At 37.5% G+C, this 27,181-nt stretch overlaps 1 long non-coding RNA gene across 3 annotated transcripts in view; it reads left to right on the forward strand.

The window, feature by feature from the left end:
• The window catches only part of LOC129092652 (uncharacterized), an 87,194-nt gene that overhangs the window by 11,691 nt on the left and 48,322 nt on the right, over positions 1-27,181 (forward strand). For all 3 annotated transcript variants that reach the window (XR_008531264.1, XR_008531263.1, XR_008531262.1), the window contains exon 2: positions 4,452-4,502. This is a non-coding gene — a long non-coding RNA (uncharacterized LOC129092652). The remainder of the gene's footprint in view (positions 1-4,451; positions 4,503-27,181) is intronic.

The raw sequence follows: 27,181 nt of genomic DNA on the forward strand, positions 1-27,181 counted from the left end.
CAGTACAGTATTGTATCGCGATATCTGTCATGGCGATATTGTATCAATACACGGAAGTATTGATCTTTATTTATAAAGTAAAGTTTAACCTTTTAGTAACGTTTTTGGTGTTTCATTCTACATGAAGGTTCAGTGGGATCCACAGGAAGTTGGTCAAAACAAATAAAAACAGCCTCGTTTGTAGCTTAAAATAAAGCTAATAAATCCCAGTTGATGATGTCACAATACTCAGCATATCAATAACCACATATCGGGTTCATACCGTACGGTGGAGAGTGAATACTTGATATTGATCCAGTTTAAGGAGTCAGAGACGTCCCACCAGGAGGTCCCAGTCATCACATGCTCTTACCCTCTGTAACACAGGACCACACACACACACACACACACACACACACACACACACACACACACACACACACACACACACACACACACACACACACACACACACACACACACAGCTACATCATGTCTGAGTCTCGGATTTATCAGAGAAACAGCTGGAAACTACGAGTGTTTAGACTGAAGCCGGGGTGAGTCAGATCCTCTGCTCTGAATCACCAGGACCAGGACCAGACTGGACCAGACTGGACCAGACTGGACCAGACTGGACCAGACTGGAGGAATGTGTGTGAACGTTGTGTGAGGGTCCTGTTGGAGGCCGGCAGCTGCTCTGTGGTTTAAATATCCTGTTAAACGTTGTGACATCATTTCCTCTTATTTTAGTTTTCCGAGTTTTTCCACTTTTTATGTTTCTTGTTTGTATGTTTGTATGTTTGTATGTTTGTATGTATGATCTATATGTGGGTGCAGGTCTTTACTGGAAACCAGTAGCTCTGACTAAAAACCCCACTGCAGCAGCACCCGATGAGCTGCTGAGAGAGAGACAGTTTAACCCCTGTCGACCATCAGCCACCCAGCTTCTATGTGTGCTTAGATGGATTCTGATGCAGCACCTTGGACAATAAAGACCGTAAAATATATCTTATCTTATCTTATAAGAGCAACCAGTGATCATACAGTAGCACCACTTTTTGCAGGGTATGCTTAAGGGCGGGGCTTACACAGTGATTGACAGATCTCTATGTCACTCCTCCTCAGTCCTAATATGGTCACTTCCTGTTCACTGGTTGCCAGCAGAGGAGGCAGCTTCACTCAACACACAGTAAATGGAGAGACATGGACTGGTTTTTCCTCCACTGCTTAATTGTGATCTGTCTCTGAGCCTTTGATGAACTTGGGTTGCCAGATTGTTTTAACAACATAACTTCAAACCAAACTGTAAAAAAGACCGAAATAAAAAAGTGACATGCATCAGTCTGACAAACAAATACACAAATACACAAATACACAAATACACGTGTCAGGGATGATGATTTATGTCAATTATCTCTCAAATGAAATGAGTCAATAATATGACTTTAATTTGTGTTTTTGATAATAATAGTAAAGTTGCAAAATGTATACAAAAGAAGTTTAAATTGTATCTAGCAGCCCAACTTAATCTAAATGAAACCAGCCCAATCTGGCAACACTGAGCTCGACGAGCCGTCGCACGCCGCCGAACCTTTCCGTGCCGAACAGTCCGTATACGTCATCTTTGTTAACAAACTGTAAAAACGTTCATCAGCAGAAAACCTCCGCCGTGACGCTGCAGAGCGGTCACTTCCTGTTCATCAGCAGAGTTCTCTTTAGGCCTTCAATCAGGGCTGAATACTGAAGCATCCGAGCCGCGATCTGTCTCCACCCGAATGAGTACACATAATAAACACCAGACCTCATGTCCGAGTCCATCTGTGCTGGTGTGCATGTGTGTGTGTGTGTGTGTGTGTGCATGTGAATGTGTGTGTGTGTTGGGAAAAGCGTGGGAACAGTAGAGGAGGATGTGTGTAATTGTGAACTTCCCATGACTTCCTCCAGATAGAAAATACCATTTATCCCAGCATCCCCGAGGCAGACTGGTTCAGGCTGAAGCCTCAGAGCAGACGGAGATGAAACGCTCACGGCGTTTGGTATTGATGATGCTTTCAGGTCGGTTTCTCTCTGCAGAACGCCGTGGGCTGTGAGGTGACATCTGACTGTACGAGAGCTTTGAATATAACTGGAGGAGACAGCATGATGCAGTCGTTTTCTGTGTCCTCACTTCATCTCATTGCTGCTGTGTCAATACGCAACAACAAGATGACGAGTTCCTAAATGTCACAGAAAGTGCTGGTGGGGGGGGTGGGAGGAGGCAGATGGTTCAAGACTTATAATGAAACCATTTCCAGTTGAGCTCAAGTGGGTTAAAATAAAGCTCAGATACTGGACTAAAGGTGCTTCCATCTGTAAAGAGTCACAGGTCATTGAACTTGACCTTTTGTGGTCCAAGCTTGTGAATTCCCTCAGTTCACCTTCCTGTTTCGACCCGGCGTCACTTTTCCTTTCACCTTGTTGGTCGTACGCTTCTGCTGCTCGTCTCCTGAAAATACATCATTTTGTTTTGTCAGTGATTTGCAGGATTTCAGTAAAAGTGATTCAGAGGCAACCTGCGTCTCAAACTTCCTAAATCGCATTAATTGTCTTCCTTCATCCAGATGAGAAGTAATAAAGTTTTTGGGAAATGTGCTTGTTTGCTTTTTGTCCGAGAGTGAGATGTTGTCAACCTTGTGTAATGAGAACAGAGCTGCAGTCAGCACCTGGTTGGATTAGCTTGAGGGGAAACAGCTAGCATTTCAGAAAAAGTATATTATATTTTAAAGCTGACTTATTAACACGTTATACCTGCTGCTCTGCAGAAGATAAATGTGCATGAAGTGACGTAGGTGGTGGAACTGTTCCTCTGAGAACAACAGCTGGATTCTTCATGTCATAAAGGCCGAAACTGAAAACCTGCACTAGCTAGAGATGTTCATCAGAAGATCATCTGATATAAACACCTCATTCTACAGCTACCAAAACCTGACTCTCATTTTCAGGTGATTATACCCTCAAACATATTATTAATAATTTCTAATGTTAGCTAATGTTTGAAAATAACTTTATGTATATAGCACCTTTCATAAAAACACAGTTTACAAAGTTCTTTGACAGACAAAAACAAAGCAACAGCAGGGCAATGTAATGCAAGACAAACTAAGTTAACATTTAAACCCTGATTAAACTCATTAAACGATACGTTAGCTACATACTGAACATACCAGACCGATTAAAGCTTTAGCAACTAAACCCCAAGAGTCTATTAGATCGCTCATGAAGTTAGTGTTTAGTTTATAAAAGAAATAATCGGTTGTTTTCTTCACTAAAAGCGTCAATCGTTTTAGACACGTCTAATCCCACTGCTCCTCTTGACCTGACCCGCCCTGTATAGCTGGTTGAGACTGAGTTGATGGTTGAGGTTCGGCATTGACCTCTTATAGTTAGGGTCAGGGTAGACCATTGGTCAGGGAATAGGACCTCAACAAATCAGGTTACCTGAACCTCGTGGAGCACGGATGCCTGGCCGATCCTAGAGCTTGAATGCTGCCAAGAAAAGCAGTGGGATTCATATTCGGGTTAGGGTTAACCCTAACCCTAACCACTTAGGTTTACTTAGTTTTTAGGTTTTCCTTGGTTTGTATCAGGCAACATAACTACTTAGTTAGTTAGGTTTAGGAAAAGATGGTGGTTTGAGTTGAAATAAGTACCTTTTATTACATAAAATAACTTGTAGCGGGCGTAAGTAAAGTTACATAACAAAATTGTCCTTTTTAAACTACGTCTAATAAAGACGTGAATGAGTTTACATGGACACGAGGTTGATACTCATCTCCTGATTTCACTCTCAGAAAAGAACAAGTCAGTAACCCTCTCCCGGATGGATTAAAAGTTAAGAACCTTGGACACCATCTGGGAATTCTGGGAAAAAGCTGTTTATATCTGAATGTAGCAGCAGAGCGTGTTGTTTCTCATGACACAGGGGTCAGTATACGGGTCAACTTCTCACGCCTCCTCTTCCTCAGCAGATTGACACTTTAGTGCCGAAAACAATTGCAATGTGTGTGTGTGTGTGTGTGTGTGTGTGTGTGTGTGTGTGTGTGTGTGTGTGTGTGTGTGTGTGTGTGTGTGTGCGTGCGCTCACCTCACAGAGTTGGCGACTCATTAGTAGAGAGCTCTGAGGAAGTGGTGGTTGCCGATGACTCAGCCTGTAGAGCTAACATGCTTTCATTCTCTCTCTGCGTTCTCCTCTCTTTCATTTCATTTCTACATTCTCTTCATTCTGCTTTTCTGTTCAAGCTCTTTTTATTTTCTGTCCTTTCATTCTCTTCATCGCTGCCCCCTCCTTCCTTCTTCTCTCTCATCTCCTGATTCATCCTTGACCTTTGGGGGTGTGTGTGTGTAGGAAGATCACTTGCCTCCTTCAGACTGATTAAAACATTCCTTCTCTGCTCTTCTTCCTCTTCTCCTCTCTATTTCTCTGCTCTTCTTAGTTTGCAGTGAGGACTTTCTGATGAAGATGAGGATGAAGACGGAACTAACTGGTGAGTGAAAGCAAAGCTGGACATTCGTTGTTTTTTATTTGTCTTTTTAACATCGGCTGGTCTTCCTCAATCTGAAGAAGGAGTGAGATTCCGGTGTTGTGGATGGTAGAGGAACGTTATTCTAGATCAGCGTTTGTGCTTTTAAATGTTTCCTAAAAGAAACCTGAAATTGAAAAAAGTTTATTATTTGTAAGTCTGGAGAAAACGCCGTGCTAAAGAGCTGGATGGAAAATATATATATTACAAACGTTTTCCGAACTTTGGTGGATTGAACTGTGTGTGTGTGTGTGTGTGTGTGTGTGTGTGTGTGTGTGTGTGTGTGTGTGTGTGTGTGTGTGTGTGTGTGTGTGTGTGTGTGTGTGTGTGTGTGTGTGTGTGTGTGTGAGGCGCTGAGCGGATATGTGATGTTACAGACTTCTTATTTCTCTCTAGTTTTCTTGAAACAGTTAATAACTAGATCAAAGTGAGGGATTTCCCTTTATTAATTAATAGAACAGCATAGTAGAGATGTTAGTCCGAGAGGCGAAACATCACCGTGAGGTCGGCCAGTTTGTTTGCCGTCACATATCGTCTGTATTTGACACTTAACCCGCTGCTTTAAACTGAGTCATGTAAGTGTATCGTGACGCCCTGACGCACCTGTGAGGGTCTGAAGTGAAAGTGTGGTACATCCGGGTGATGTCACAGCAGCTGTGATCAAACTCACCTCCATCATCCTTCTAGTGAGTTTCACCTTCTGTTCTGATGGACAGGAGGTCAAATCTGTGGACATCAGGCTCAGCTGAGAGGCTTCACTGACTCTGAGTCAGAGGTTGATGGTGTAGTTTATTAATAATGTGTTGCACATGCATTCAAACTTAGACATATTTCATTTTTTTTAATTATCTCTTGGAAATTGAAGAGTATGTGTTTGTTTGTTTTCCTCAATGGAAAATCACAATTTGCAGGTCCAGTGACACTTTAGACAAATAGAGCCACCATATATCACTTCATAACTATTTATTTATCTGACAGCCATGTTGCAGGTTTGGTTCTTGGATGTGCTCATGTTGAACATGGTTACGATCAATGTAACTGATTGGGTTGTGTTTATATCGACCACGCATCTCTCTCTGATGGTCTGATCTCAGCTAGCTGGTACTGGCATGAAACCATCATGGGGGCATTCATTGAACTGGTTGTTCCAACAAGTTGCTGGCTTCCTTACAATGAAAGTTGCACACCAGGTGGTTTTAACTCAATAAATCTAGTGTTTCTGACTCTAGATAATTCTCTAGATAATATGCAGTCATCGTTTTTCAGCCATTTAATTTGAATAATTATGTATGGGGAATGTTTTTGGGCCAGTGGGGGTCATGTGACTTGTAATTCTGACTGTTTTTCACGAAGACAAGATGGCCTCCACTGTTCCTAGAGGCGTGATCACTGCACACTAGCTAACAGAGCTAATGGATGCTAGCCTTAGTGCTGGCTAGCAGTTGCATCTTTCAAACATACTTTCATACATAGCTAGCTTAAAATTAGTGTTGCTAAACGTGGGTGTTGCTCAACATCGGTGTTGCTCAACATCAGCATTCTTAAACATCAGCGTTGCTAAACGTCCGCGTTGATGAACATTAGCGTTTATGAACATTAGTGTTTATGAACATTAGTGTTTATGAACATTAGTGTTTATGAACATTAATGTTTATGAACATTAGCGTTTATGAACATTAGTGTTTATGAACAATAGCGTTGATGAACATTAGTGTTTATGAACATTTGTGTTTATGAACAATAGCGTTGATGAACATTAGTGTTTATGAACATTTGTGTTTATAAACATTAGCGTTGATGAACATTAGCGTTTATGAACATTAGTGTTTATGAACATTAGCGTTGATGAACATTAGTGTTTATGAACATTAGCGTTTATGAACATTAGTGTTGATGAACATTATGAACATTGTTTATGAACATTAGCGTTGATGAACATTAGTGTTTATGAACATTTGTGTTTATAAACATTAGCGTTTATGAACATAAGCATTTATGAACATTTGTGTTTATAAACATTAGCGTTTATGAACATAAGCATTTATGAACATTAATGTTTATGAACATTAGTGTTGATGAACAATTTATGAACATTAGTGTTTATGAACATTAGTGTTTATTTATGAACATTAGCGTTTATGAACATTAGCGTTTTTAAACATTAGCGTTGATGAACATTAGCGTTTATGAACATTACTGTTTATGAACATTAGCGTTGATGAACATTAGCGTTTATGAACATTAGCATTGATGAACATTAATGTTTATGAACATTAGTGTTTATGAACATTAGTGTTTATGAACATTAGCGTTTATGAACATTAGTGTTTATGAACATTAGTGTTTATGAACATTAGCGTTGATGAACATTAGTGTTTATGAACATTAGCGTTTATGAACATTAGCGTTTATGAACATTAGCGTTTATGAACATTAGCGTTTATGAACATTAGTGTTTATGAACATTAGCGTTGATGAACATTAGCGTTTATGAACATTAGTGTTTATGAACATTAGTGTTTATGAACATTAGCGTTTATGAACATTAGTGTTTATGAACATTAGTGTTTATGAACATTAGCGTTTATGAACATTAGCGTTTATGAACATTAGTGTTTATGAACATTAGCGTTTATGAACATTAGTGTTTATGAACATTAGCGTTTATGAACATTAGCGTTTATGAACATTAGTGTTTATGAACATTAGTGTTGATCAACATCAGGTTGCAGTTATATTTTATCGTGTTGAGTTTAGGAAACATTAAGGAATATAAAACTTGTATCTTTCCTTTGTCTCTAATAAAAATAACGGACCAATTGTCAGCACAATAACAGTAGTAGTGGAGCTACAGCAGACTCTTCACAAGGCTCGTGGTTTATTGCTGCATATTTGAAATTTAAAATGACACCTTTAAGTCTCTTATGACTTGTTTGCTATCAGAAGCCTGTTGTTGTTTTTTTCAAGATTAATTTTGACCTTCATAAATGTCTTTGTTGATCAGGATCATGAATGTATACTCATCTGTATCTATTTCACTCTCTGTGAATCTACACACTCATGATAATGATGATCTATAACAGGTATCGGTTTCCAGATATTGTTACACACACACACACACACACACACACACACACACACACACACACACACACACACACACACACACACACACACACACACACACACACACACACACACCTATGCCAGCGCAGTTCTGTAAAAAGCCCCCCCAGTTTACGGTAAATGTGTGTTTTTGTCATCTGTGGGCCTGATGAAGTGATGCAGGTAGTTTTGGTATCGTGTTCATGCGTCTCCACCGCTGAGAGAGACCGAGAGCAGTGCAGCGTGGGTAGGCGTGGGAGGGCAGCGACCGAGATGACTCAGCGCTCTGTTGCCGGGTAGATAAGCACCGAACGCATCTGATGCCTGGATAAACACACTTATTTAAAACCGAGCATCGATTTGAGTATTTGCATGAGGCATTTCACAGAAACCATTTTCCTTCCATTGGAGAGTTGTGGAAAGAATATAATAGAGAATAAAAGCAGGCAAAGAAACAAGAACATACCAGGAACAGATGTGGGACTGATGTTTAAGCAGTCAGTCCACTAAAATACACTGTTCAGTTAAATAGTTTGAAACCAGTGTCAACACGTTCACTCTTAGAGCTAAAAATAAAGACACCCAGTAACCAAACGTGTGTTTGTTAAACAGCCCTGATGAGACACTTTGGTTAGCTGATCTGGTTTTAAAGAGGCTCCACAACAGAGCCCTGTTGGACGCCCCCGTAGATGAGACACGATAAGGAAAGAAAACGTGGTTCCATGCTGGAAAACTTTCTGCATGCTGCTGCCCATTCATGTAGTTTCAGTATTAATCATTTAAACATGTTATCATCTTCCCAAAATAGCCCACAATCTCTCTCTGAAGTATTATTTTATTAACTTAAATGGTTGTAATGAAATTGATCCATTGAGATTTTAAAGGTCAACCCAGTCTGCATTCTTATCTGGGTTTTCCAGATGGAAACGCCAACTCAGCTGATCAATAAGAAAACTAAAAACTAATCAATAAGTAATAATGTGAACAGTGGCACGAGCTGTTGAAGTGGGGTTGTGAGTATATGTATATGTATATATAGACTCTGTGTTCTCTGAGGTAAAATAATGGAGTCTGGTGGCTTTGAACAGGGTGATATAAAGGCTTCAGATTACCTTGAAGTCAGTTGTTCCTTTCTGACAGAACTGAAGCTGTTGTTTCGTTCTCTTCAGAGACACCAGATTCAATTCACAAAAAGTCATTTTACCTCTCAGAACTCCGGAGCTGCTGCTCTACTGCTGCCTCCATCTGTTAGTTAGTTTGTGTTATAGTGGGACTTTATGATCTGAACTAGAACACTGCTTATCTTCTCCGATCTTATTCTATGAGTAAAGATATATGTTTATATAAATATATATGAAACCTACGTCAGGTCATGTGGGAAAACATTCTGAGAAGAACTTAAATAGCATTTTAACGCTAAAACATACATACATCAACCAAAATGTGAATGTTTGGATATAACTACATAAGGAACTCCATCGAGTAGCTACACAACGATATAGAAACCTAAAACAAATATAAACAAATAATGAACCGGCCCTTTAATCACACTGTAAGCATTATTTTTGGCTGATGAACTTTAGAATCTTTGAAAATAAAAAGAGTAAGAGCAACAGGTTTATATTGATTTTACAAATAAATCCCACTTTTGTCATTAACAGTCTCATCATGGTACAAGCATGACATGATATTTACTGTACATTCAACTGATCAGAGGAATCTAATGCTCTGATATTAAATCCACAGGACTCATTACAGCGTGATTAAAGAGTTCTCAGTGGGCTGAGGTGGATCTTTTATTTTTCATCTGAGATTGAGAGCAGATAAGAGCAGCGAAGAAGAAGAAGAAGAAGAAGTGAGAAGCTGCTTTGTGTCCTCCAGATTAAAACAGAAACAAGAGATTAAACACGACTTTTCACCACAGCTCCCTCCTGAAATATGATGAATAAATTCATGAACATTCAAATTATTGTTCACATTAAAATGCATTAATCTCAAGAGAATATGTACTTTTTATGTAGAGTAAAATAGAACCTAAAAATCTTAATCAAAAACAATCCCACCACAGAGTTCATTTAGCTGTTCCAGAGCTTTCGGTTGTGTTACACAACCGAAAGCTTCTTCAGCAGATGGAGTTTGTCCAGTTGTTAAGGATTCAAACTCTCCGTGTGCTTTTTATACATTCTGTTTTTATTTTTGCTTTAAATATTCAGATTGAAAGTTAGTTCCTTCCTGACGTTGGGAAACTTAAAAATAAATAATAATTTAACCACAATGTCCTTTTAGTGGCTGTTCTGGAGGGTTTGATAGTTTTAATTCTCTACAACAGAAACTTAAATGGACTTTGTTTTGGCCGTTTTGTCAACAGCTGTTTCCAGGATCAAGAAGGAAATTAACATCAAATTTTGAATAAAACTTATTTGAATAAATTCTGAATCTTGTCGATACTAAATTCCTCTTATCTGACATTGACATACACATCTTTGTTGCAAATGAACATCTGGCAAATCAATCAATACAAATCCTCCCGTTTCTTCTCTGGGTTCCTGTGAAACAACAAGAACAGAAAATGATCCAAGTAGTCGTGTTTTTATTCTGCCAACGTTTTACAGTAAACGGAAGAAAAACAACAAAAAACAGAGCAAAACGGGGCCAGAATGATGTGTGTGTGTGTGTGTGTGTGTGTGTGTGTGTGTGTGTGTGTGTGTGTGTGTGTGTGTGTGTGTGTGTGTGTGTGTGTGTTATCAGTACTGGTTTGAGTCAAACTGGTTTTGGTTTGTCAGAACGTGAAACCGTGACATGGTCCTTAAAATGACGGTAATGTGTTGTCTCATGCGGGCGCAGTTGTTGGAAATTAGAAATAAAAGTTAAATTGTTCTGGTTGTGTTTTTAATCAAATTTAAATTTGGTTAAAAATAGAAAATAATTTCTCAGAATGGGTCGTGAGCTGATTTTTATGGTCTCAAATATAGAACACAAAAGAGTATTTTTTATATATTATTAAGAAAATATATACAAAGCATAAATCTAAATGATTTCACTTGCAGGACAAGGTCTCTTTTGTGTGTGTGTGTGTGTGTGTGTGTGTGTGTGTGTGTGTGTGTGTGTGTGTGTGTGTGTGTGTGTGTGTGTTAGACCAGTGGTTCTCAAATGTGTGAGATTTTTAAAAAATATATTTAAAATTAGCATCCATTCAAACATCCTTTAAAAATTGTTATGAACTGAATTCAATGCAACAATTCGTCAGTGTTGATCAATAAATGTCACTGAAAAAAGGTTGAGAACCACTGTGTTAGAGTGTGTGTGTGTGTGTGTGTGTGTGTGTGTGTGTGTGTGTGTGTGTGTGTGTGTGTGTGTGTGTGTGTGTGTGTGTCATGAGTCAGATGTCAGCTTCCCATCAATAAATGTCAAAGCTGAATATCCTGTAAAGCTAAAAACAGTAGTAGGTCACCACTCTGTGTGTGTGTGTGTGTGTGTGTGTAGGTGTGTGTGTGTGTGTGTGTGTGTGTGTGTGTGTGTGTGTGTGTGTGTGTGTGTGGGTGTGTGTGGGTGTGTGTGTGTTCTGTAAATGAGTAACAACACACTCACCACTCATTTAAACTCAGGAGTGTGTAAGAGAAGACGTCTCATGTCGACTCTTTTTAAAGACTCGTTCTGCTGTGTTGAGGTCAAAGGGTTCAACTATCCTTTTAACTTAAAACAAGACGCCGTCTGTATTTTAAAATGTAAATATTTTTATTGATATACAATCATGAATCAGTTAAAGGATTTGCAATTATAATTTTAGTGTTTAATATAACTACAAACAGAGAGAGAACCAGAGAGAAAAGAGGTGAATACTTTATATTTATCCAGATAAACACATGTATATAATGTGTATGTTGTTTATATGTGCATGAATAATTCATTCATTCATTCACATCAAGAGATAAACATTCATCCACACATGTTTTATGCAAAATAACGAGAAAAAATATATTATTACTTTCTTTTGAGAGAACTGTCTGCCTCCAGTGTGTATCAGGTTCATGTTGTCACCTGTCTGTCTGACTGTTTCTTTGTGAGTGTATCAGGTTCATGTTGTCACTGTCTGTCTGTCTGTATCAGGTTCTGTTTCTTTGTGAGTGTATCAGGTTCATGTTGTCACCTGTCTGTCTGACTGTTTCTTTGTGAGTGTATCAGGTTCATGTTGTCACCTGTCTGTCTGCCTGTTTCTTTGTGAGTGTATCAGGTTCATGTTGTCACCTGTCTGTCTGACTGTTTCACTGTGAGTGTATCAGGTTCATGTTGTCACCTGTCTGTCTGACTCAGGTGTAGTTCCCGTGTTTGTCCTCTAGAGGGAGACTCCGTCCTTCAGGAAACATTCTGCTTCCTCACATTATATATTTTCTCTCATTAATTCATTAATTCATTAATTCATCAGGTGTAGTTCCCGTGTTTGTCCTCTAGAGGGAGACTCCGTCCTTCAGGAAACATTCTGCTTCCTCACATTATATATTTTCTCTCATTAATTCATTAATTCATTAATTCATTAATTCATCTCCTCTTCGTCTCAAACTCGTTTCATTTCATTTAAATGTGATTTTTTGACACTTTTCTGTTAAGAACCACAAACATGAATCACAACCAGCCTCAGCTTCACATCATAAACACAGAGTTTCTCTCAGGAGGAGATTTACAACCTTTCCTCCTCCAAATAATCACTTCATTAATATTATGAATATTTCATAATGCTTCATAATTATGTATTAGCACATTATTATTATTATGAACTCTCTCTGTTTTATTCTCACGTTGCTACGTCGGTTTTTACATTTATTTAATTCTCTTCTTCTTTAAATGGTCGTAATTAATTCATTAAAAGCCACATAATAGATATGACTGTTAAATATTAAACTCTAGTTTGTCACTTGGTCACTTTTCTTAACAGCAGTTTATTTATTAGTATTTCACCATAAATAAGTAAATAAATAAATAGGTGTTCAGGAAAGGCTTTTTATAATCAAATGATTTATGAATAACAACATATTTGTGATGTCGATAAACACGATGCAGGAGCTTTGTTATTAATCAGTTGAAGTATTAATGTAAAGTAAAGTAATGTAAAGTATTAAAACGCGTCGGCACATCACAAGATTCAATTAAAATTCTGAATTTATTCATATTTAAAAAGAGTGAAGTTTCTCTTTCTAATGTTCTTCTGTTGCTGGAGATGAAACATGAGAATAACTGGTGTTCAGTGTGAGAGATGATCATAACTACAGATATATAACTACAGATATATAACTACAGATATATAACTATAGATCATAACTACAGATATATAACTATAGATCATAACTACAGATCAGAAATAAGCATTGAACACTTGAACGCATCTTCTCTGGTCTTCTATCCTGTTCTTCACTCTTTAGTTCGTTTATTAATCTCTTTTATTATTTCACTAAATAAAGGTAAACGTGTTTAGTTATCTATTAAAATAGATCCCAGACCAGTGATATGAAACACCTCATAATAAAATAGTTTTCTTCTTTATTATCGGTTTAGTTCTCAGGATAAAAACAAAAACACTGATCTGAATAAAATAAAGATGTCACGACTTCCTCTGCTTCATGTGAAACGAGTGTTATTATCTCTAAATTATCAAAATGTCACAAACTTCCTGTGTGACGGTGAGAACATCTCCACAGAGAACACCATGCTGTCAGATTAATTATAATCTAATAAAAGTCTGAGAAAAACATTTCATTTAGATTGTCTGTTTTAAGATTTTAATTATCAACGTTTTAAAAACAGGAAAAGTAATTTAAGTTAATTAGCAGAATACAAGACAGATATTAAATATGTTTTATTGATACTATACATTTAGAGGGATATTTGTGTGTTATTCTGCTAAATATGATATTGAATATTATATATATATTGTGAATGTCTCTTGTTCATGATCTGCGTCTTGGCAGATGATGAAAGAGATTAAAACTTGTTTAAAGAGACTCTGAGTTGTGAAATCATATTCAGCGTATTTAAATTTCATTCTCTTTGAACTGTGAAAACATAAAGTTTCATGTTTGTGTGTTTCTGAGTCAGCTGCGGTCGTGAGGAAGATAATATTCATCCTCTGCTTTAAGTCAGCGTAAAATGGATGTTAGAATATGAGACCAGTTAAAGGTCGACTGCACAGTTCAGACATCATACACACCTACACACACACACACACACACACACACACACACACACACACACACACACACACACACACACACACACACACACACACACACACACACACACACACACACACAGTAGTGGAACATAAAGGAATTCAACCCTCTGAAACACTTTGAACCTTCATGGAGGATTTGTTTTGTTCTAATGTTCCAGTTTTACCTGATAAACTGGATTCAGGGTGTTTAGAAGGAGACGGACTTGACTTCAGTATTTTAATGTATCTGGTAGTTGAGTTTTTTTAATGTTAGATGTGATTAAAGGAAGTTTTACAAGATAAAAAACACAACTCTGCACAGTAGAAATATATATATATATTACAATAAATGGGTAAAATGACATTGTACATGAATAAATACGCTGCAATGATATATTTAAAAAGTCACAAAACTTAATGCCAAACAAAGACCCATGCAATGTATTGTTGTATGTTTTATTAATTAAAATAATTCACACTGTGTTTTAAGCTGCATCAATACACACTTGAATTATGTTTGGAATATTGTTTTTAAACATGTGTTAGAAACTGTGCAGAATGTAAAAACATATCTAAATATCTAAATCATAAGATGTAGAAATGATAATGATAATTTAATATTGATGAAAAGAAATGAAGGCAGGACAAAACCAAAACCAAACATCCCCCACTGGTCTATTTAGCTTCAATAACACGTCTTCTTTCAGACCAGTGGAAAGAAAAACATTTATTTTTCTTCTTTGTCTGTTTGTGTCTGTAGATTTCTCCTAAATTCACAAAAGTTACCATTAGATAATGCCTCATTTGCATATTTAAACATAACATTTCAGAAAACTTGTAATACAAAAAACATTTGTCTTAATGTCAGTAATGAACTGGAGAAGTTTCATGTTGATATCTATTAGTTATTTTTTTACCCTATTCACCTGTAGAGTCTTCAACATGTATGTAATTTAACTAAACATATCTTTAAAGGACGTTTTCTCTAAATGAGTTTTTTCTCAGACTCTGATCCATAAATCTCCACTTCAGTAGCTCTTACATACACCAAACTTTACAGCTTCATTCCTCTCTATATTCTGAAGGTTTCTACAGAGGGGTTTGTTCAGATATCATTCAGAGCCTGATTTATACAACATTATATTATTATGTCTGCTCTTATAGAATTGATTTTACAGGGTGTGTTTTTAGGCTGAATGTCGGCTTTAATGTTGTTTGTGTCTTATTACATGAACGTGGTGGGACTGTTGGCCTGCTGCAGGTCATAACATGAATATAGACAATAAGCTCTGTGACGTTGTTGTCATCGGTTCATCTCAGATGTAACATGTGCTAGATGCTGTGATGCTTTGTTTGTAGCTGTTGGTTTTTTTTGGTTTATAAATTGAAGCTTTGGCTGCTGTTTTTTAATTCTTGTCTTGTTAAGAATGTAAACATTTCACTCTGCAGCTGCTGATTCAGCAAACTCACATCTTTACATTATCAGATACATCTCTACGGTCTGTGTCCTTTATGAGACGCTGGTTTGTCTGGTGTGCGTGTTACACAGAGCAGGTTATGTGAGGCCTCCATGATGTCACAGTGTTCACGTCTGTCAGAGATGAGCTGCAGTGAACCCGGTGTAGGACCTGTTCACCACTAAAGGCTCCTTCAACGGCACTTAGAAAAGCTGAAGTGATTAAATCCAGACGGATCGTATCGATGGAGCTTTCTGTGTTTTTAAGGAGGAGAAGTCGAAGCGGACGTTTGTTTCTGTTGTTGAGCTTCATAAGGAAATCAGGGACCGGCTATGGAAATGAGTGATTATTATCATGACATCACACACACACACACACACACACACACACACACACACACACACACACACACACACACACACACACACACACACACACACACACACACACACACACACTGTCTCACGCAGGTAAACATTCAGAGATCTTCTTTGCCGTTAAACATCTTCCTCGTTTTATTCTGAGCTCGTTGTACATCACTGATAAATATCTCTGTTGTTTTCTTTTGGTGTCACTAAGTCTGAATTTTACACAATGCATTCAAAACATTACTGAAATTAAACGTCCAAATAAAAACATTAGAATATTTTTAAAAAGAGACATTTTGGAGGCAGAAATATAAATTAAATACATCACATTGTGCTAATACTACTTCTACTACTACTACTACTACTACTACTACTACTACTACTACTACTACTACTACTACTACTACTACTACTACTACTACTACTACTACTACTACTACTACTACTACTACTACTACTACTACTACCACTACTACTACTACTACTACTGCTACTACTACTACTACTACTACTACTACTACTACTACTACTGCCATCACTTTTATTACTGATGATAAGTACAACTACTACTAATACTACCACTGGTACTACTACCATTACTAATATCCTTGCTACTTACAATGTCAATATTTATTATACTATCATAATATATATTACAATATTGCATCAACTGATACTACTACTATTATTATTATTATTATTATTATTATTATTAGTGAGTATTCATATTATTATGATTACAACAAGTACTACTACTACAGCAGCAACTACAACTTCTACTAGTGCATCAGCATAACATTCTACCTCTAATATTACAACATTTGATCCTACAGTATTTGTACTATTACCATTACTACTACTACTACTACTACTACTACTACTACTACTACTACTACTACTACTACTACCACCACTGCTACTTACGCTGTGATATTGCTACAACTGTAATAATGATTTTTGTTAAAAATTCTATGATGACTAATATTACAACAAGCGATATTACCATTACCACAAGTACCACTACTACTACATCATATACTACAACTGCTACTAGTGCATCAGCATTACTGCTATTGTTTTTACCATTTTCACTACTAATATTACAACATTTGATCACACAGTTTTTGGACTTACCACAGTTACAATTACTACTGTTACTATGAACATAACCACAGTTACTACAGTAATAAATATACTACTACAGTTATTATTACTAGTACATGTTTACATACCAGGTGTTTTACATTACCTTCATCAGAAGAATGTTCTAGTTTAATTTGAATGAAGTAAATCAAACTATTCTCAATCTGATCTCTGTATTTGTGTGCGTGCGTGTAAACACTCTGTTTATAGCTGAAAATATTTCAGAATTTTTTACCCTTAATTCGATTTGAAACAGATTTTTTCATTTTGCACTTAAGTTCTTAATCAAATGAGGAAATACTTTTCATTTGTCGATTATTTAATTCACACAGGAGTTTACTAAAACAGGACTTTGCCATGTGCATTAACATATTTATGTATTTATTAATCTACCAGAAAACCGTGTACATCTTCAAATATATTTTTATCTAGATATGAAATTATCTATATTGTAATATATATGGTTATCTAGATATGACATGATCTATATCGTGATATGTATATCAATATCTAGATATGACATGATCTATATCGTGATATGTATATCAATATCTAGATATGACATGATCTATATCGTGATATATATATCAATATCTAGATATGACATGATCTATATCATGATATATATATTATCTAGATATGACATGATCTATATCGTGATATACATATCAATATCTAGATATGACATGATCTATATCTAGATATGACATGATCTATATCATGATATATATATTATCTAGATATGACATGATCTATATCGTGATATATATATCAATATCTAGATATGACATGATCTATATCGTGATATATATATATTATCTAGATATGACATGATCTATATTGTAATATATATCGGTTATCTAGATATGACATGATCTATATCGTGATAAATATATCAATATCTAGATATGGCATGATCTATATTGTGATATATATCGTTATTGAGATACGAAATTATCTATATCGTGATATATCATAATCCAGAGACGAAATTATATAAATTTCGTGATATATGTTGTTATCCAGTAGTAATTTTTTCATATCATAACAGAAATTATCTATATCATGATATACGTATGTCTTTACCCTTATATATAATTATCTATATCGTGATATATATCCTTATCCAGATATGAAATGATCTATAATGTTATATATATTGTTGCCATGATATGAAAGAAGGTGTATTGTGATAGAAGATTGTTGCCATATCACCAAACCCTGTGTACACTAATTAAATACAGTAAATATAGATACTTTCCCCCTACTGGTAAATCATATACTAGATAATGTTTTCATACATGTGGATACAGTATCATGTGTTTAGACACACGAGGGAGGATGTACAGCTGATGTAGAAGCATTTCATATACATATATTTATATATTAATAGAATGAGATATGAACCACCTGGCTCGTCTCTTCAGTCAGAAATGTCACTTTCCTCTCTGCAGTTTGATGCATTTCCTGATGTTCCTCACGTTGTCATCGTGGCCTTTAGAGCAGCTGAACGTGACCTTTGAACGTTAACATTAGGAGTGAAAACTCATTTGAATGCTGCACTCTGCTGTGAATAGAAGGCACATCGTTAGTGCAGGAGTCTAAAAATATGCAGCTGTGCAGCTAATTTTTTTTTTTTTTTTTTTTTTTTTCGTTAACATCTGTCTTTGTTGGAGAGTAAATAGCTCAGCTGCTCCGACATATTTAGACAGAAAACATAATCTAATAATCCAAATCTAAATGAAAAAAAAATCATAATTTGGAACCAGAAACCCAGTGGATCATTAGAGTCAAACATTTAACTTATAGATGTCAAGATGAAACTTCCCCACTTGATTACTGACATTAAGACCATTATTTGTTTGTATTACAAATCTTCTGATTAGTTATGTCAAAATATGCAAATTAGGCATATCTTATTAAATATAAACACATTTTCATATATTTCTAGAAGATAAATGTGAACATTGGATAAAGCCCGGGTTAAAATGCTTTTACTATTTTGTTAACATATTACAGTCAAAAGTTTGGATTTCTCTTTGTTTCACTGTAAACAGCCATTTAAAAAAATCCATTTCCTCCATGTTTTCAGTAATATAATGTTGTATAAATCAGGCTCTGAATGATATCTGAACAAACCCCTCTGTGTTAACCTTCAGAATATAGAGAGGAATGAAGCTGTAAAGTTTGGTGTATGTAAGAGCTACTGAAGTGGAGATTTCTGGATCAGAGTCTGAGAAAAAACTCATTTAGAGAAAACGTCCTTTAAAGATATGTTTAGTTAAATTACATACATGTTGAAGACTCTACAGGTGAATAGGGTAAAAAAATAACTAATAGATATCAACATGAAACTTCACCAGTTCATTACTGACATTAAGACAAATGTTTTTTGTATTACAAGTTTTCTGAAATGTTATGTTTAAATATGCAAATGAGGCATTATCTAATGGTAACTTTTGTGAATTTAGAAGAAATTTACAGACACAAATAGACAAAGTAGAAAAATAAATGTTTTCTTTCCACAAATCTGTAGAGCAGACTAGTGATGGAAGCTACATAGACCAAAATCTCTGTTTTTGTCTCAAGTGTCTCACCTTAAAAAAACGTTGAATTACTAACTGATTAACTGACTGAACTGTTCCACGTGTCTGCTGCATCACCCAACATCTACAGAATAAGAGAGTGTTGAGTTTCAGGTGAGAGGAGTGTGTGGGCTCAATTTGGCTCTAAAAGATGGCACACACACACACACACACACACACACACACACACACACACACACACACACACACACACACACACACACACACACACACACACACACACACACACGTATGTTAAATGTCAGCCTGCAGTAATACCGTCTCCTCCTCTCTCATATCTCCCTGAATAGTAAAGCATGAAACCCACAAAGCTTTTCTCAGTTTTGTTTTTGAGAACTCTACAAGAACCAAAAAAAAAAAAATCTGTTGTTTCACGTTGAAGCTGAGTGAATATAGTTTGTTTTTGAGCCACGATATATTTTCATAATTCCTGGAACTCACATCCCCTCCACCCGTCAGCTGTTTACTTTACAGAAACCAGTCGGTCGGTGGAGGATACCCCCCCCCCCCCCCGACCTGTCTGTTCCTGTAGTCGCACGGCGCTCTGAGAGGAAACCGTCCGCTGTATTTGAGGTGGAGATCATGTGCCGAGCGATCACAGATCTCCACCTGCTTACCGGACGCCTCTTATCTCATCTGATCTGCGTCACCGTTAAAGCAGAACTCACTCAGCTGTTGTGCACAAACTGGACTTTCCCAGTTTATCTTCTCATCTCTTCAGCTGCAGTCTCTCATCTCACCTGTCTGGGTGATGCTGGGAAACAAAATCACAGAATGAGTTTATTTTTAACAACCAAATCAAAGACACAATGTTTTTCTGTTGTTGGTGAAAGGGGAAATAAAGTCATTTGTATTCGAGCTGCACACATGAATTAGCTCGGCAGATATTCCATTATTGCAGTGACATGTTAGTATAAGTTGGACATTAATCAACAAGAAACTGCAGCACAGAAAAGCCAAATATACAGAACAGTTTGTGACTTTAAATGTTTCTTAAAGGTAGAGTCAGACCGGATTCTGCCAGGTGAGATATTCTCACATGATGCAGCTAAAAAGCAGTTTAGCAAGTCGAGGTGCAGCTCTTCACATGTGCTCATGTTTGTAGATATGCAGACGACATAAGCTGGAATGTGGACTCTGTATCACTAAAACCTGCCTAATTTATTAAATTGAATAACTTTAATTTGGATGTAAAGCTTCCTGCTTTAAATGAAACCAATAACTTAACTCGTTTTTTACTTTAAATGTTGCGTTCGTCAGCTCCCCTCCTCCCCTCCTCCCCTCATCCAAACTCCAAAAAAGGGAATGCAGCTTTCTGGGAGGAGATCCCGGATGAGTCTTTGGTTATAAAACTTTACTGCTTTAACCACAGAGAGTCTGTTGGCATAACAGTGATATGGACACTTGCCAATATATATTTTAATGACACAATGACGGTTCTGGAAAGTCACTTTGTTTAGGTTGCACTCATGATGTTTGTTGGTTCATGTTGTTACATAGTTTGACAAGATTTTGCACTCTTTTGTTCTTCTGTTGCAAAACTGCGTGTTCACACTTATGTAGGTGGTCTTTATATGTATCTGTGTGTATGTATGTATGTATGTATGTATGTATGTATGTATGTATGTATGTATGTATGTATGTATGTATGTATGTATGTATGTATGTATAAACACACACACACACACATGAACATTAAGAGAGGTGAATGAAGAGGAACTTTTAATGGGAAACTTTCTGATCAAATCAAGTAGAGTCTATGTTTCATTATTGTTCCATCTTTTATCTGAAGTTTGTCGTGCAGGGTGTGACTCAGACAGATCAAAATGGTCTTGTATTCACGTTTCTAGCTAACAAAAGCAAAGCCAGAGAGATCTGCAGAATTGACTGGCTTGGATTCCACAGTTTGAGAAGGGCGTTCCCTGTAAAGTATCATTTTGACAGACATGATTCAGCAGTGAGTGGCTCGGACCCGTTTCCTGTTTGGAATGTCCAGAGATGTGTGCTCCATGTGGTCCGGTGATTTATTGAGCTCAACGTTGTCTTGTGGTTTTCCTGACTTCAGTGAAGTGAAGGACTGAAAGTCTGCAGCCCTCCAGGCTCAATAAAACCCTTTCAGAATATAAAATGAAGGAGTCTGATATTATTAAAAAATATGTTAAATTGACTTTCATACTTTAGAGTTGAACATTTTGCAACGTTTTCTGAGAAACAGTGAAGTAGATTTGCATTATGACCAAAATGATAAACAGGATTATTAATGACGATTATTCTTATTGTTTAAGGGACCAAATATTTTACGTTTCACTTTTACGTTTAAATAAACAAAGAGTTTCTTTTACTTCCATGTTGTGCTAAACTCCTGTTAATGTCCAAATCTTTGCATCTAAATATGACTTCTTATTATTCTCTGGATCTCTCTCTTGAATCAGGATTATGGTACTAGTCTGTCTTGACTCAGGACTGGATTTAGGATTTAAATCCAGACTTGCCTATCTTTACTTGGGACTTGCTTATCTTGACTCGGGACTACGGTACTAGTCTGTCCTGACTCTGGACTTGTCCCTCTTGACTTGGGACTAGTTTGTCTTGACTCAGGACTTGATTTAGGACTTGTATCAGGACTTGCTTATCTTGATTCGGGACTACGGTACTAGTCTGACTTGACTCAGGACTTGTCTCTGTTCTTGACTTGGGACTTAAATCAGGACATGTTTATCTTGACTCTGGACTATGGTACTAGTCTGTCTTGACTCTGGACTATGGTACTAGTCTGTCTTGACTCTGGACTATGGTACTAGTCTGTCTTGACTCGGGACTTGAATTAGTAATTCAGTCAAGTTTCAGTTGTATTTTCTCACTTTAGGATCCAGAGGTCACATGACTCGGACTCTTGTCACATCTTTGACTAAAAAAGCTTAAAAGCATGTTATTCAGAAAATGTACCAAGAATCATTTTTCCTGAATCAACTCACTGAGACCAAAGATCATTTGTCTCGTGAACCACAACTAGCCATGAAACGTTTTTGTTTTTTAATGAAACCAACAGACAGATTGTCTGTGAGAGACTTCTCCCACCTGTGGTTCTGTTGTCTCCCAGACAGTGGGAGGCCTGCAGTCTGTCACATCAGGGCAGCTAGACGTGTGCGTGCCACCAACAACACACACACACACACACACACACACACACACACACACACACACACACACACACACACACACACACACACACACACACACACACACACACACACACACACACACACATTCTGTAATGGTGTTAGAGTGAGTCAGTTCACCTCCCACCTGACCAGATCAAATCTACGTCTCACTGTCAGAAGATGCTGCGACGTGTTTGAAGTGTAAATACAAATAAGTTTTTAAGGAATGAAGCTTTTTTAAAAAAGTCTTCATGTCTCAGAAACACAGACTTAACGGTTCTGCAGCACACTGTAAAGCTCTTGTTTCTGTAGAAGTCCTGTTGTTGTGTTAAGAGAGGCAGGCGAGGAGCGATGAAGGAGATGTGGTAGATTGATCTGTTGATTGATAAAAGCTCTTTTTACACATGCATTCTGTTGCTGAAATGTCCTGCATGTCTGATGTGAGAACGTGAGCAGGGATCAGTATTCAGGGAAATCTGTATCGCCTCCTTGTTCCTGATAACATTTCAGGGAAGATGATGTGAATGAGAGCAGTAACTGCAGGAAATGAGCAGTTAAAGGGTGGGTCTGTCTGACAAACCACGCTTTCACCACAGACGCATAACAAGTGACCGTAGTCATGGTAACGTCTCATTCGTTTGTGCTCTGAAGTTATTTTGTCATCGTGATCTTGTATTACGGTCGTCACCCTGTTGTTTTCTTGCACACAGTGAACAGGAAGTGACCATATATGGAGTGAGGACGAGTGACGTAGAGACGCCGTATACGTCTCTGGTGTCGACCTGTCAATCAGTGTGTAGCCCCGCCCTAAAGCATCCCCTGCTTTATGGTCTGTTTGACTCTAAATGGAGCATCATTTACTAAATGAACATCATGCTGTATTGAAGAAGACTTGAAACTAGAGATTGAGACCATAAACTCATGTTTACAATGTTTACTGAGGGAATAAATCAAGAGAGAAGTAGAGTCATTTTCTCATAGACTTCTATACAACCAGAGGAGTCGCCCCCTGATGGATAGAGTGATATGACTTTGTTTCGCAAACTTAGTCACCGGATTAAAACAGCTCCACGCCGCGTGGATATACAAACCGTTTGTTTGCTTCTTGACTTGGGTCGTGATCCGCTAGAAAAGAAATTCAAAATCGTCTCTAACTCGCCTCATTCTGATCCAACTTTCATGACATTTGGTTTGCTATAAACGTAAATATATAAATGTTCCTCAGTGTAGCTTCATGTGTGAACAGTGAAAATCCAACGAGGTTATCCCAGGAATTTACCAGGAACGGGTCCCATTGCATGATGCACTGGACATTCAAATGTAAACTGGATATTTGAGCATTTAAGTGAGAAACGTAAAGAGTTCCATAACAGACCAACAAAGATTTCAACAAATAAACCTCTTACTCCTGTTTAAGTGAGTATGACCTTTTAAATCAAGGGTAAGAGCAGCCATGCTAAATGCTAACATCAGCATGCTACTATGCACACAGCGAGAATGCTAACATGCTAACGTTGTTTACGTCGTAGTTTAATGTGTCGGCATGCTTTCTATACTATGTTTGTTTTGAGTGAATGAAGCGTCTGTAGAAAGGCTAGCAGAAAGGACGGGGTGAAACAAACACAGGACTTTCACCCCGGAGACAGCCGTCACTGTCAATGTTGAGTTACATGATGTCAGTTTGTTCCTGAAATATTTATTTCTTTGAACTTTTTTGTCTTGTTGTAAAACTTATAGAACTCTTAAATTGTACATAAACATTTATTTCGTATTTTATTTTGGTCATTGGTGCTTTATATTTTTCACTGCTTGTGTTCATAACCGTCTATTCTTTGCCTTTATTTGTTGTTCTTCTCTCCAGCTCTTATTTCTATTTCTGCGTGAAAATATAGAGAGATGCTAAAAAACGTATACATAACCATTAAACCTCAAACTGCGACCGTTTCACCACATTAACCATTTGTTTAAATCTGGGGCCGATGCGTTCAGGCCTCTGTTGAGCCGGTTTAGGGAACGCTCCCGTGGGTGGAGTTAAAGCGTGTTGCCGTTTTAAAGGTTTCACCTCTCAGATAATAAACTCTTCTGTAACTCGAGTAACCGGAGGACATCAGAGCAGACCGGTCTCTTTGTTTAAACCTTCTCACTTTGCATAGAGGAAGAGAGTGGGAGTCTCTGTCCGTCAGGCTTCACTGCACCGGGAAACCAGAGATATTAGAATATAAATGAATGGATGTTTGGACCTAAAAGTCTAAAACAAAACATTTATTTACTAAATGAACATCATGCTGTATTGAAGAAGACTTGAAACTAGAGATTGAGACCATAAACTCATGTTTACAATGTTTACTGAGGGAATAAATCAAGAGAGAAGTAGAGTCATTTTCTCATAGACTTCTATACAACCAGAGGAGTCGCCCCCTGATGGACAGCAGAGAGAATGCAGCTTTAGGACAGGAAGCTTTAGCTTCACTGTTCAGAACCAGAGGTTGTCTCCTGATATGAATCTGATCACGGTTTCTTCTGATTTCGGAGCACTTTGGAGCGTAGGAAGGTTTCAACTTCTCTCTCTCTTTTTTCATTCTTTACACAACTATGTCACTTTTTATGGAAACAATAAGACGACCAACTGTCAGTAGAGACGATCTGAAGATGTGCAGCCGCTGTTCAGAGCGTTTGGAACAGGATATTTAGATTTTTATGCAAAAATCCAAATCCTCTTGCATTTCTTTTACGCCATAGTTTCACCTGTTTCCTTATTTAACTTCTCTTTTTTACTTTCCTTTCTTTATATTTTCAGTCATTCAGTTTTTTCTTACTAAAATATTGCTGCTTCTTGGGTAAAATGTTTTGATCTGATGAAGATGGAAACGTAGTGAATACAACGGTGTTATGGTGACGTGTGCAGGCGTTACCTTTGTCTTTATGAAGCTGTTCTGATAGCTTTGGATATTGGTTTGTTGATGTGCATATAGAACATTATTTATCTGCTGTGTGTCTCTTTTCATAATTTATTTGAGATATTTGAATGATTAGGGACGTATTACTTTGTGTTTTTCACAGAGTTTTGTTCTGTTCTTCATCATCTTTAAGTCCTGAACACAAACATTCCCACAATGCAACATGAAATGAGCTTTTTGAGCATCTGATGCTCAAAGGAGGAAATCTGGACACAGAGCCAAAAGTGCATTGTGGGAGGTTCAGCTCAATCATAGTTTGTTTTACACAGTGCCTGTAGTCATGGCCGCTGCAGACTAAAGGTTTGTGTGTGTGGAAAACATGATTTGGGGTTTAGGTGCCTCGCTGGTACGTCTGAGGTGGGTGGGGTTAGTCGTTAGTCGTTACTTATTCACTTTCTCCTCCAAGTTCCACCACATGATTCACAGGACTAAGAGATTTCTTTGATCCATGGTGGAAACATAGAGAGAGATGATGGTGTTTCTGGGGGTGGTGCGTTGAGTCCAGGTGCAGTGTGAGAGTTCAACAGATGGTGGTGTCAGAGTTTCTGTTTGTCACGTCTCTCCCACAGACTCTTGTTTTGTCTTCAGACTGCAGCAGCTCCACTCGCACCACATTTAAGTCCTCCTCCTCCTCCTCCTCCTTCTTCACGTCTCTTTTCTCTTCTCCGTCGTTGTTTCTGCTTCAAAACATCCAGAAGCACATAAAAGAGATTTGTTCTTCCACTCTGCAGTGAAACTGAATCAGACAGAGAAGCACTTTGATCGATGAGGCTTAAAAGTGTCATGATTCAGACTGAGCTTATTCTTTAACTATGACTTAACTAATACAAACCACAAACATCTTTCAATATAAAAATTTAAATAGTCCTATTTTCAGAATTGAAAATTCGTACATATTTAAATTCTCTTTGACTTTACTTCTCTTTAATTTTCACTCTGTTTTATCTCCTGAAACATGTTGTGAAACAAAAATGGAGGACAGTGAATTTGAGCTGATGTTCTCAGGCTGAATAATGGCTGCTTTTAGGTCTGCTTTTATTGATTTCCAAACACTCTAATTTAACACTCTTGTGTTAAATTCTTTATTTTGCTCTTAATTCCTTCCTTCTGTCGTTTGTGTTCTCTCTCTTTCATTTTCTCTCCTCTTTCAACTTAAAAATATCTGCGACAGAACTCAGAGCTCCTCTGCTCTCTCTGCTTCCTTTTTCACTTTTTGAAACCCATCAAAGCGTCGATCGTCTCCTCCCGTTGCTCTCTGACTAATGTTGATAGTAAAGACATGAGTGAGTAGAAGCCGGTCCTACTCTCCTCTTTTGTATTTTTAGTCGTTGCAGTCATGCTGCATTATGTCACGGTGTTTTTTTTGAAGCCTTGCTCTGTGAAACATGTCGGCGGGTCGATGGTCTCCTGAGATGGCCGTCCTCGTCCCACGGAGACCAACTCTGGCTCTGCTGTCCGGGAAAAAATTGTCCACCTCGGTTGTGATTGTACTTTGTGTTTGCTGTTTCTGTGGGACTCTAGAAAATTGTAGTCGGCCGGTCGGTGCTCTGTCTCAGGCCTCTCTGGTGGAGCAGCAGAGTCAGAGTGGAGAAGCTTCGTCTGTGTGTTCTGAAATAATAAATAAAAAGCTGCAGTGATAGTGAA

The sequence above is a fragment of the Anoplopoma fimbria genome, chromosome 6, assembly GCF_027596085.1.
Source record: "Anoplopoma fimbria isolate UVic2021 breed Golden Eagle Sablefish chromosome 6, Afim_UVic_2022, whole genome shotgun sequence".
Classification (NCBI taxonomy): Eukaryota; Metazoa; Chordata; class Actinopteri; order Perciformes; family Anoplopomatidae; genus Anoplopoma; species Anoplopoma fimbria.